Genomic DNA, 12693 nt, shown 5'->3' with positions numbered 1-12693 from the left:
CTCGACTTCATGAAAAAACACCGCGTGATCTGCGATTACGACAAGCAACAATTAAACATAGCCGGCGTCACTTTCAAAATAAAACCTTACGGTAAAATAATTCTACAGCCGCGCAGTGAGACTATTGTCCGAGCAACCACTAACCGAAATCAGCCCGGAGTAATCCAAGCAAAAGAATCTAAGTCTGGAGTATATATCGGTCGATGCCTGGTCGAGCCGAAAGATTTTGCATGCGTAGTTAGCATCATAAATACCACAGATAAGCCGGTGGAGATACGCACGCCACACGTGACCATAGAGGATCCCAACAAAAATGATCATCAAACATACACGGTTGTCAACAAGGCGGAACGTGCGGATAAACTCTCACGAAGCAAACGGATCTGACAAACATTGCGTACCAAGCATCTCAATTCGGAAGAACGACAGGCACTCACACGGATATGTAAAGAATACCAAGATACCTTCCACCTAAGTGGAGAACCACTGACATGCACTGCAGCAGTGAAACACGAGATACGTACACAAGCCGACTCATCGCCGGTCAACGTACGGCCGTATCGCCTCCCCGCAAAGCATAAGGAAGAAGTGAATACACAGATAAAACAAATGCTGCATGATGGCATTATCAGAGCCAGCACGAGCCAATGGAATGCACCACTACTAGTGGTACCCAAAAAGGCTGACTCGTCTGGAAAACTAAAGCTCCGAATCGTGATCGATTTTCGAAAGCTTAATGATCTGACAATTGGCGATTCTTTCCCCCTACCCAATATTGAGGAAATACTAGATCAACTGGGAAACGCCAAATATTTTTCGACGCTAGATTTAGCGTCAGGGTATCATCAGATACCGATGGCTGAGCCAGATAAACAAAAGACAGCGTTCTCGACATACGGACATTATGAATATAATCGGATGCTCTTCGGATTAAAAAATGCGCCAGCCACATTCCAGAGGCTGATGAACTCGGTACTCATGAGAATTCAAAGACTCAGATGCTTAATATATCTCGATGACATAGTGATATACGGATCGAGTCTAAACGAACATAATAAACGTCTAACGGAAGTATTGCAACGCCTACGAGAAGCGAATTTAAAGTTACAACCGGACAAGTGCGAGTTCCTGCGCAAGGAAGTAAATTACCTAGGACATGTAATTTCCGAAAATGGGATATCGCCCGACCCGGCAAAATTGCAAGCCATAAAAGATTTTCCGGAGCCACAAAAGGTCAAAAATATTCAATAATTTATAGGCCTGGCCGGATATTACAGAAAATTTATCAGCAATTTTTCCAAGATTGCAAAACCATTAACGAAATTAACAAAAAAGACGGAAACATTCGCGTGGACTGTCGAACAGCAATTAGCTTTCAATACATTAAAGGAAAAACTAACCACGGCGCCCGTACTTCAATATCCAGACTTTACAAAAGAATTTAATGTGACTACCGACGCCTCAGATTATGCCATAGGAGCCGTACTGTCACAGAGACCGATAGGAAAAGACCGTCCCATTGCTTACGCGAGCAGAATATTAAACCGCGCAGAGCAAAACTACAGCACGATAGAGAAAGAATTACTTGCAATAGTATGGGCTGTAAAACACTTTCGGCCATATGTCTATGGGACAAGATTCAAAATCGTAACCGATCACAAACCCCTCATATGGTTATTTAATGTAAATAACCCCGGATCAAGATTGATCCGATGGCGATTAAAACTGAAGAAATATGATTATAAAATTATTCATAAGGCCGGTCGAGCGAACGCGAACGCCGACGCGTTAAGTCGCAACGTGAAGCGGGAAGCTCACGTTACAAAAGCAGCTGATAAAGTCCTCACACTAGACAAAGACGGCGAACACGCACGTGCATCTACAGAAGATGAAAAGGAAGAGGACAACGTATGCAAATCAGCATACACAGAAGAAGAGAAAAAACAAATTTTATATGAATATCATGATGCACCTACGGGAGGGCATCAAGGGATTGAAAGAACAATAAAGAGAATACGATTGACTCACAATTGGGCGGGTTTACGGCCATTGCAGAGCGGTACATTAAAAAATGCGAACTTTGTCAGAAGAATAAACTTTCTCGAAGAATAAAAGCACCACTCATTATCACAGATACACCTAGCCGACCCTTCGAGAAGTGTGCACTTGATATAGTAGGACCACTGACAATAACGAGAAATGAAAATCGGTATCTACTAACCTTTCAGGATCATCTTACCAAATTTAGTAAGGCGATACCTATACTAAACCAGGAAGCGAACACCGTGAGCAAAGAATTCGTCACGAAAATCGTCCTGGAATACGGAACGCCAGACTACGTATTGACAGATCAAGGCACTAATTTCATGAGCGAAATATTCAAGAACACGTGCAAACTACTGAAGATAAATAAAATCCAGACGACCGCCTACCACCCCGAAAGTAATGGAATTCTAGAACAATCGCATCGGACTCTGGCCGAATACTTGCGACATTATATAAAAGAAGACCAAACCGACTGGGACGAATGGATCCCATACGCGATGCACACATACAATGCCACGCCGCACACGGCGACAGGGTATACACCGTTTGAGTTAATTTACGATCGACAGGCAGAACTGCTGACAAAACCGCCTAAACCTACCTACAACTACGATGATTACGCGCAGGAATTACGGGAAAGGTTAAGGGCTACTAACCATGTCGCACGCGAAAATATTAAGCACAAAAAGGCCAAGGCCAAGACCCAGTACGACAAAAAGACGAAAGAAATAAAATTCAAAGTCGGCGAAAAAGTATTGCTATACGACAAAACGCTCCGACGCGGAAGATCGAAGAAACTCGACGCGCAATGGACCGGACCGTATACGGTAACCGAAAAACATTCTAAAATAAATTATACCATAAAGCGGGAAAGGACAACGACGCGCGTACACGTAAACCGTTTGAAACCGTTTATTGAAGCCTAACCCGCGGTCAAGAGAGAGGATAAAACATGCTCACATTCACGCATACACAACAAAAATAAAGAAGAGAAAAATAAATAAATAAAAAGAATTAGACTCACCAAAACGAAAACCGCCAACCAGGAACATAATCCACCCAAATAATCCCAACAGCAGTCAGCAAAAAGAAGAACTATACACTAAAACTAAACTATACACTAAAACTAAACTACACACTACAAACTACTACACTACCATTACAAAGTATTCATGCACATAATTAATCAACCGCGTCCATGTCTGGATCCTCCGGCGGAAGATCCAAATGCGGCAAGTTCCCCCCGCGTAAATAGAGGTCCACGGCGAATTCAAACTCGAGGTCGAGATTGTCACCGAAATCGCTCGTTAAAAAACGAGCAAGCAAAGGACCGGGTATCACAATTTCCCCAAGCTCTTCGGTCGGAAAACTCTCGGAGACCACCTCGCCCTCCGCACCGGCGGGAACAAACATTTCGGACTCCTGAGAAAGGTCCATAAATAAATCCAAATCGCCATAAGGAGCACTATCAGGGTCTGATAAATGTTCAAACCCGCTGACGAGCAACGGCTCAGCGGCATCCGTACACTCCTCCTCAACAGAAGAAAAACTTTCGCCCAAAAGGGCCACAGTGTCTAAATCGCTGAAGTCATCAAAACTACTACCGTTTTCTTCAGCACTCTCCTCACTGGAAGAAGCAAACGTAAACTCCCGGCGAGACATGATTATTAAAACTTCAGAGTAAACGCACGAACGGATAGCCGACAAGAGACTAAAGGGCCATATCGTCCAGAGAAGAAAAGACACACGAAAGAAGGTGTAAATAGATAACAGGATGCAACGCTAAGCAACGATAAAAAAAATGAGGAATCAACGAGATGCACAGGCAACGGAAACGAAAATATGACACATTTCGAAGCGCGAAATAATAAACGATACAAACTGGAGAATTCTTTTCCGCTCCCATCTGAACTTGAGAATCCTTTTCCGCTCCCACAGTCCTACAGCGACCACATTATAAAAATACTTTTATAGTAATTAGATATAATACATACGAACAAAAAAAAAACAAGTATTTATTTAAAATAAAACAAAATAATTACAGATTTATAATCTGGGTGACGCTAAGTTCCGCAGAAGACCCGGACATGAAGGCGCCGTATGAAATAGAAAAATTTACGCACCATCCAGGGATATATTTTGAAAAGCTAGCAGGATTACATCAGGTTGAATCCTTCTGGAAGGTGGTCATCAAGATAGACGTGACGTCACTATCGAAACGACTCACACAGGTAGAGAAATACGTACGCAAAACAGATAATTTATGCAAAATGATAGCAGTCATAGGTAAAGAAACATGCGAAAATCTACACAGTGTCATTGCAAAAGGGTGTGGAAGAACTAATAAACTAATAGAACGCATAAACTCAACATACAATACAAGAATACACAGAAGAGGATTAATCGACGGGATAGGGTCAGTCGCAAAATCATTGTTTGGTACGATGGACGCAAACGACGAAAAATTAATTAACGAACAATTAACGGTACTATACTCACAGGAATTAAACAAACACGCAATAAAAAACCAAATAAAAATAATGCAAGCCACTATCGCCCACACTAATAACAGTGAAAGAACTATTCGACAAAACGAGAATACTCTCGCGGACGCGATAGATAAACTAAGGACAAAATTATTAGAGGATGAACGTCAAAGTAACCTACACGAAAATTTTATAATGATTAACGCGGTACTGTCCGATCTAACACGCGACGTGGAAGACGTACTAGAATATTTAACGTTTTTGAAAAAGGGAATTTTGCATCCTCCCATTTCAGCCCGTTTAACACCCATTTCAATAATAATAGAATCACTTAAAGATGCTAGCTCGCAATTGCCCGAAGAACTCTACTTCCTATTCAGAATAAAAGAGGATGAATGGTCGACAATAGAGAAATTTGCGACAATAGGCGCATATTGCGACTCAATAAATATATACACTATTTTGCGATTTCCTCTAATTTCGATGCCAAAATATAAAATACTAAGCGTAATTCCGCTACCTATCCCAAGTCAGACCAACATTTTCTCGTTCGTAGAAATTAACAATCCCCTGATCGCAATAGACACAGAACAGCGTACTTACATAATACTCGCAAAGAACGACTTGCGAAAATGCATAGAGATAAATACCGAATACCTATGCGCGGAAAATCACCCCGTATATCGAATAAATCCAGACTCTATTTGCGAAATAAAAATGTACCTAGATACTAAAGATTATTATAAAAATTGTAACATAAAAAATGCGACGTCGAACCACAGCCTTTGGATAACGCTAAGTAATTCACACTCGTGGCTATACTCGTCACCACGAAAACAAGCAATTACTCTACATTGTAAAGACCACGAAAAAATAAAAGAAACAATTGAAAAAGTAGGTAAAATTACATTAAAAAATAACTGTAAGTTAGTGACAGAAAATACAATTATAAGATCACCCAAGATGTCACATGAGACAAGAGTAGAATCATATCTGCCTCAGTATAATATTTCACTACTACAGAAGCCTGGCTTAGAAAACGATACAGGCCTCACAAAGGAAATAAAATTAAAAAATATTATACCAAATCCGACGGAATTAAAAAATTCCAAGGATAAATTAGAGGAGATAGATAACGGACTAGATAAAGATTCAAGTTCGATTTTTCAGTCGCCACACTTTATTTTTCCAATGGCAACAAGCGGAACAACAATTGTAATAATAATAATAGCCGTAGTAATAGGATTTATTATAATGAAAAAGAAAAAGCGGAATAACAATAAGCGGGTCACATTAGATATAGATACAGAATATACGATACCGAGATCTATCCTAAAACGAAGCAATAGCACACGTTTCTAACACAAAAAACACATATACCCAGTGAACACAGTAATATAGTAGCAGTGTAACAGCAATGTAACCGAATATAACAGGTTACGTTACTCTGAAATTACACGTAACTTACATGTAAGTTACAATTTCCGACTCAGCAATATAACATGTTATAATTACATGTTATCTAACCATTACACAACAGTTACAAAGAAAAATAAAATAAAATAAAAATTCAATTTTTTTGAAATTATTTTTATCAACAGCACATACTACATTTAGAATAAAGTTTTATTAATTAATTAAATTAAAATTATGTTATTTTTTATTTTATTCTTGCCGCTGCTAGGTTTGAATCCGGGACCTTAGGATTACGAACCTTGTACTCTACCTGCTACGCCAATTTGACTCATCGATATGGGTACTTGTTATTGTCTACATATACTTATATGTAAACTGACGCGACTATATTATTTTTTATAAAAGCAATTAAATTTTGCAAAACATATTAAAAATAAATAGCATTAATTTATTTACTTATTAATTTCATTGTTAAATTTATCTTTTTCCATAACCTTAATAATTTGATGGAAATTGCGATCTATTTAGCACTAATCTTTGAAGCGTTCAAATGATTAATTAGATGGTTAACTATATAGATCATAACTCTAAGAAAAATTGAATAGTATACATTTATTATTCTGTTTTTGTTCAGCACATGATGAATTTAGATTTTGTGCATTTTTTGTGCGCAGTAATTGTAGACAAACCGTTATTTTTGTCTTGAAACATTATCTTTATAATAATTTTTTTTATTATTAAATAGATCTGTCATTTAGGATGTTATAATGTTGTCTAATTTCTGAGTCAACTACGACGCATCGTTCCGTAATAACATTAATACGAACGTGTTATGTTACGATTATACAATTTTTGTTGAATAACTGTAACGCCAAAACAATGTATAACAGCTATATCACTTGCGCATAACAAATATTACGTAACAGGTTATTTCCATGTCATATAGCACCTACATATCACAAGAATAACAATGTTAAATTACATGTAACTTCCATGTTATATTGCCGCTATAAAATGTGTTCACTGGGTATATACAGGGTCATTCAGAATAACATTAGGTCCGTAAAATGACGTATTCCTGACGCAATTCTAAAACGATTTTTCCTTTACCAAAATTTTATTTGAAGCGTAGTTTTAGAGTTATAAACCAAAATAGTTAACGAATTACGCGTCGAGTACAGAAGGCAGGCAGGGGCGGCGCGTCACGAGCGTAACGCGGGCGCGGCTGACTATCCGCGTCAGCTGACGGGTGATTACCACCGCGTAAGTCGCTATTTTATCTTATAACATAAAATTATGCTTTAAATGAAATTTTGGTAAAGAAAAGATTGTCTCGGAATTATGTTAGGAATACGTGTTTCTTAGAATTATTGTAATAATTCAAAGTTGTTCCGGATCGCCGGCCGTCGAACGCTGCAACCAGCTGATTGCTACTTACACGCGATGTGTGTGTATGCCGTGTTTCTGTAAGAGAGAGCGCGAGAGAGTGAGAGAGAGAGAGTGAGAGAGGGGGGGGGGGGAAGAAAAGACGTTCATACACACGCTCGCACACACTTTCTCTCTCTCTCTCTCTCTTTCTCTCTTCTTTACACAAGCACGGCATACGTACACACATCGCGTGTAGCAATCAGCTGGTTGCAGCGTCTGACGCTCAAATACTCTCTCATTTAATTACTCACACACCTATTCACTCACCTTGTAGCAGCGTAGCCAATCTTCATGCTTATGAACAATCATCAGAGATGATTGTTAAAGATGCGCGACACATCCAAACTTTCTCGCTTTTACTAATTACACTCAATTGATAATTACACAATAAAAATTACGGGTTTACTGTTTATTCACTCACTACCGATTTCCAAAAATTATTTTACTCACCGTTTTCAAAAATTACTTAAAAAGAAACGCGAATGCAAATAGCGCAGGACTCGACGCGAAGCGATGGACCGCAGAGACTGCACGACGACGACCACGAGGGTTAAGGCCATCACACAATGCCAGGCAACAGGCAATAGGAACAGGAAATAAGGAAAGAGAGAAAGAGAGAAGATGATCCTTTCTCTCTTTCACTATTGCCTGTTGCCTGGCATTGTGTTTAGGCCCTTATGTTTACAACGTGCTGCGACTGGAACCAAGAATGCCGGCGCGACGCCGTAAACAGAGGGAGCGAGCGCGTCAGTGCGACGGCGTGGTAGGAGTCGCTGTCGCGACTGTTGCCGTCTGCGGCACCGCATCCTTGGCTGCGTGGCGCGTGATTGACGCGAGCGGCGAGATAAAACAAACGATCGGCTAAAACCTTTGTATTGCGAATGCGGTAGAAAACATGAAACGTATGACGTACTTAAAAAAATTCATTATTTATTATAATTAATAACTATTTCTAATTGTAATAAATAATTATTATTTTAAAAAGCATGTGTTATACGTTATTACGTTTTCAAAACTATTGCAGTTACGATACAAAAGTGTCAGTCATCGTAAGAATAATGTAATTAATAAATTACATTTGACAAAATTTATTTTTTTTCTGCTCGTGAGAGATGTTCCACTGTCGAAATGTATTGGTCGCTCTGAAAAGAGCGGATTGTTAAAAAAATTTTTTTAAGTAGATGCTCGAAATGCCCGCCGTCCATCCTAACGCAAGCTCTCATGCGTTTTAATAAATTTCTTTCGACGTTCTCCATTACTTCTTCGTCGATATCCCAAACAGCAAATCGTAATCTTGTCTCTAGGTCTTCGATATCTTCGGGAAGCGTTTTATAAATTACTTCCTTACAATATCCCCATAAGAAGAAGACTAGAGGATTAAGATCCGGAGATCTTGCGGGCCAACGTATCGGGCCGTACCGATTCAGCGTCCGGGAAAATGTTCGTTTAAGTAATTTGTAACAATTCTGGCGTTGTGTGGCCCAGCACCGTCTTGTTGAAAGATAATCTTGTTTCTTTCAAATAATGGTACATTTTCTAGGAAATCTGGTAAATTTTCTGTTAGAAAATCAACGTAGGTTCTTCCAGTTAAAATGTCTGGGAGAATAACTGGACCAAGTATCTCAGTGCCTCTTATTCCAGCCCACACATTAAGTTTCCAACGAATTTGAAAATTTCGGAGTTGCGTGACTCTGGGATTTTCTTCACTCCAAAAGTGCATATTATGCACATTAAAAATTCCTTCTTGCGTGAATAGCAATTCATCGCTGAATATTACACGAGAGGAATATCGAGGATCTCGATCGATGTTTCGCAGAAAATTTTCGCAAAATATTCGTCTTGCAGAGTAATCTGCTGGTCGTAAATGTTGCACGCGTGTATAATGAAACGCGTGCAACTTTTCTTCTTTTAATATCCTTTGTACGGTTGACCAAGATAAGTGTTGTTCTCGAGCAACTACCCGAATACTCGTTTCAGGATTATTCTCGAAAGCACGTAACACTCTCTCCGTGTTCCGTACATTTCGAACATTGCGATCTCTCCCAGCGTCATGTTTGTTCGGCAGGAGACTGCCAGTAACGTGAAGTCTTTGAGCTGCTGTATGTATGACTTGACCCGATGGATGTCTTCGGTGTGGAAACAATTCGGCTATTCCTCTCGTGTAATATTCAGCGATGAATTGCTATTCACGCAAGAAGGAATTTTTAATGTGCATAATATGCACTTTTGGAGTGAAGAAAATCCCAGAGTCACGCAACTCCGAAATTTTCAAATTCGTTGGAAACTTAATGTGTGGGCTGGAATAAGAGGCACTGAGATACTTGGTCCAGTTATTCTCCTAGACATTTTAACTGGAAGAACCTACGTTGATTTTCTAACAGAAAATTTACCAGATTTCCTAGAAAATGTACCATTATTTGAAAGAAACAAGATTATCTTTCAACAAGACGGTGCTGGGCCACACAACGCCAGAATTGTTACAAATTACTTAAACGAACATTTTCCCGGACGCTGAATCGGTACGGCCCGATACGTTGGCCCGCAAGATCTCCGGATCTTAATCCTCTAGTCTTCTTCTTATGGGGATTGTAAGGAAGTAATTTATAAAACGCTTCCCGAAGATATCGAAGACCTAGAGACAAGATTACGATTTGCTGTTTGGGATATCGACGAAGAAGTAATGGAGAACGTCGAAAGAAATTTATTAAAACGCATGAGAGCTTGCGTTAGGATGGACGGCGGGCATTTCGAGCATCTACTTAAAAAAATTTTTTTAACAATCCGCTCTTTTCAGAGCGACCAATACATTTCGACAGTGGAACATCTCTCACGAGCAGAAAAAAAATAAATTTTGTCAAATGTAATTTATTAATTACATTATTCTTACGATGACTGACACTTTTGTATCGTAACTGCAATAGTTTTGAAAACGTAATAACGTATAACACATGCTTTTTAAAATAATAATTATTTATTACAATTAGAAATAGTTATTAATTATAATAAATAATGAATTTTTTTAAGTACGTCATACGTTTCATGTTTTCTACCGCATTCGCAATACAAAGGTTTTAGCCGATCGTTTGTTTTATCTCGCCGCTCGCGTCAATCACGCGCCACGCAGCCAAGGATGCGGTGCCGCAGACGGCAACAGTCGCGACAGCGACTCCTACCACGCCGTCGCACTGACGCGCTCGCTCCCTCTGTTTACGGCGCCGCGCCGGCATTCTTGGTTCCAGTCGCAGCACGTTGTAAACATAAGGGCCTAAACACAATGCCAGGCAACAGGCAATAGTGAAAGAGAGAAAGGATCATCTTCTCTCTTTCTCTCTTTCCTTATTTCCTGTTCCTATTGCCTGTTGCCTGGCATTGTGTGATGGCCTTAACCCTCGTGGTCGTCGTCGTGCAGTCTCTGCGGTCCATCGCTTCGCGTCGAGTCCTGCGCTATTTGCATTCGCGTTTCTTTTTAAGTAATTTTTGAAAACGGTGAGTAAAATAATTTTTGGAAATCGGTAGTGAGTGAATAAACAGTAAACCCGTAATTTTTATTGTGTAATTATCAATTGAGTGTAATTAGTAAAAGCGAGAAAGTTTGGATGTGTCGCGCATCTTTAACAATCATCTCTGATGATTGTTCATAAGCATGAAGATTGGCTACGCTGCTACAAGGTGAGTGAATAGGTGTGTGAGTAATTAAATGTGAGAGTGTTTGAGCGTCAGACGCTGCAACCAGCTGATTGCTACACGCGATGTGTGTATGTATGCCGTGCTTGTGTAAAGAAGAGAGAAAGAGAGAGAGAGAGAGAAAGTGTGTGCGAGCGTGTGTATGAACGTCTTTTCTCCCCCCCCCCCCCTCTCTCACTCTCTCTCTCACTCTCTCGCGCTCTCTCTTACAGAAACACGGCATACACACACATCGCGTGTAAGTAGCAATCAGCTGGTTGCAGCGTTCGACGGCCGGCGATCCGGAACAACTTTGAATTATTACAATAATTCTAAGAAACACGTATTTCTAACATAATTCCGAGACAATCTTTTCTTTACCAAAATTTTATTTAAAGCATAATTTTATGTTATAAGATAAAATAGCGACTTACGCGGTGGTAATCACCCGTCAGTTGACGCGGATAGTCAGCCGCGCCCGCGTTACGCTCGTGACGTGCCGCCCCTGCCTGCCTTCTGTACTCGACGCGTAATTCGTTAACTATTTTGGCTTATAACTCTAAAACTACGTTTCAAATAAAATTTTGGTAAAGAAAAAATCGTTTTAGAATTGCGTCAGGAATACGTCATTTTACGGACCTAATGTTATTCTGAATGACCTTGTATATGTAATAGTAATTAATAATTATATGTAATAGTAATTATTATATATTATATACAATTTGATCCATTTTCCCCCGCGGAAAAAGCGTGGCATTAGTTTGCACAACTCGACGTCTCGGATTAACAAAATCAGACCACACGATATCGCGTTACACCGGAACCAAAGAATAAAAAAATTTCTTTCTGCAAATTTCGCTCACACACCGGATGTGCACAGCTGAATTGACTATGACCATATATGGTCCGATTTAGGGAATTACACCCCACCAATTCCGTTTTTTACGGGATTATAAAAACTGACGACCCAATCGAGCCCCAAAGACTCGATACTGTCGTCACGGTAAACAAATCAAGCTCAAGATCAAGAACAGCAACAGCCAGGCGGAACCAGCCCCGCAAATTACCCCGGTGACATAGAGTTTCCAGGGCATACACACCAACTTCAAGGACAGGATGAAAATTTCTGTGGAATTCGAACTCAGTCAGCCCATCGATGGAGTGCGCCCATTGGACCACCCAGAAAGGTACGGGAGACTTTTACGAAGCATCTGTCTCCAACCAACGGAGAGATGTCTAGTGGAAACAGAGTTTCCTTGGAGAAGATGGTGCCGAAGCTGTTATCGCCAATGATACCGGCTTCATTGCACCATACGAGATCCATCGGCACACGAATACCGGACGCAGCTCTCACCTAACGAACATTGGGAAACGATCACCCAGTGCTTCAAGTGCGGAAAAGTGCAAATGGACGTGCGCCCTGCCAGAGACTGCCGGAAGTGCATTGAGATATTCCTCGACGAAGAAGAGGCCATAAATGAGACCCTGGATATGAACATGTTCAGTTTTGAAAAGTTTTAAATCTATGTGTATGCGAATCTGAGAACGAGCGATACCAGCTACGTATGGTATGTAATTATTAGTGTAAAACAATAAGGGAATAGCGATTAGTATAGTCAGTATAGAGTTTTGCACTACGCGAAAAGCGATAATA

Source organism: Monomorium pharaonis, chromosome 5, assembly GCF_013373865.1.
Source record: "Monomorium pharaonis isolate MP-MQ-018 chromosome 5, ASM1337386v2, whole genome shotgun sequence".
NCBI classification, from domain to species: domain Eukaryota; kingdom Metazoa; phylum Arthropoda; class Insecta; order Hymenoptera; family Formicidae; genus Monomorium; species Monomorium pharaonis.
This window is presented reverse-complemented; position numbering follows the sequence as displayed.